Raw genomic sequence first — 1,931 nt, forward strand, 5'->3', positions numbered from 1 at the left:
TGAAATTGTCCCATGCATCCTATCAGATCTCCATAGAATAAGGCTGATCTTCAATAACAACATGAATAATACAAAGCCAACATTCATGTAGAAGCTGAGCAACACTCTCCTCAATGATACCTTGATCAAGTAAGAAATAAAGAAATTAAAAACTTTTTAAGTTTAATGAAAATGAAGCCACATCATACCCAAACTTATGGGACGCAATGAAAGCAGTCCTAAGAGGAAAGCTCATAACTCTGAGTACCTCAAAAAGAAACTAGAGAGAGCACACACTAGCAGCTTGACAACACACCTAAAAGCTCTAGAACAAAAGGAAGCAAATTCACCCAAAAGGAATAGACAGCAGGAAATAATCAAACTCAGGGCAAAATCAGCCAAGTGGAAACAAAAAGAACTATTCACAGAATCAACCAAACCAGGAGCTGGTTCTTTGAGAAAATCAACAAGATAGATGAACCCTTAGCCAGACTCACTAGAAGGCACAGGGAAAGCATCCTAATTAACAAAATCAGAAATGAAAAGGGAGACATAACAACAGATCCTGAGGAAAAACAAAACACCATCAGATCCTTCTACAAAAGGCTATAATCAACAAAACTGGAAAACCTAGATGAAATGAACAAATTTCTAGACAGATACCAGCTACCAAAGTTAAATCAGGATCAGATTAATGACCTAAACAGTCCTATAACCCCCAAAGAAATAGAAGCGATCATTAATAGTCAGTCTCCCAACCAAAAAAAGCCCAGGGCCAGATGGGTTTAGTGCAGAGGTCCATCAGATCTTCAAAGACCTAATTACAGTTCTTCGCAAACTATTCCACAAAACAGAAACAGAAGGTACTCTACCCAATTCATTCTATGAAGCCACAATTACTCTGATACCTAAACCACATAAAGACCCAACACAGAAGGACAATTTCAGACCAGTTTTCCCTTATGAATATCAATGCAAAAATACTCAATAAAATTTTTGCTAACCGAATCAAAGAACACATCAAAACAATCATCCATCATGATCAAGTAGGTTTCATTCCAGGGATGCAGGGATAGTTTAATATATAGAAATACATCAACATAATCCACTATATAAACAATCTCAAAGACAAAAACCACATGATCATCTCTTCTGATGCAGAGAAAGCATTTGACAAATTCCAACACCGATTCATGATAAAAGACTTGAAAAGATCAGGAATTCAAGGCCCATACCTAAACATAAGAAAAGAAATCTACAGTAGACCAGTAGCCAACATCAAAGTAAATTGTGAGAAGCTGGAAGCAATCCCACTAAAATCAGGGACAAGACAAGGCTGCCCATTTTCTCCCTATGTATTCAATATAGTACCCGAAGTCCTAGCCAGAGCAATTTGACAACAGAAGGAGATCAAGGGGATACAAATTGGAAAGGAAGAAGTCAAAATATCACTTTTTGCAGGTGATATGATAGTATATTTAAGTGACCCTAAAAATTCCACCAGAGATCTCCTAAACCTGATAAACAAGTTCAATGAAGTATCTGGATATAAAATTAACTCAAACAAGTCAATGGCCTTTCTGTACACAAAGGATAAACAGGCTGAGAAAGAAATTGAGAAACAACACCCTTCTCAATAGTTACAAATAATATAAAATACCTTGATGTGACTCTAACTAAGGAAGTGAAAGATCTGGATGATAAGAACTTCAAGTCTCTGAAGAAAGAAATTAAAGAAGATCTCAGAAGATGGAAAGATCTCCCATACTCATAGTTTGGCAGGATCAATATAGTAAAAATAGCTATCTTGCCAAAAGCAATCTACAGATTCAATGCAATCCCCATCAAAATTCCAACTCAATTCTTCAGTGAATTAGAAAGGGCAAATTGCAAATTCACCTGGAATAACAAAAAACCTAGGATAGCAAAAACTCTTCTCAATGATAAAAGAA

This window comes from Mus caroli, chromosome 18 (genome assembly GCF_900094665.2).
Source record: "Mus caroli chromosome 18, CAROLI_EIJ_v1.1, whole genome shotgun sequence".
NCBI lineage: Eukaryota > Metazoa > Chordata > Mammalia > Rodentia > Muridae > Mus > Mus caroli.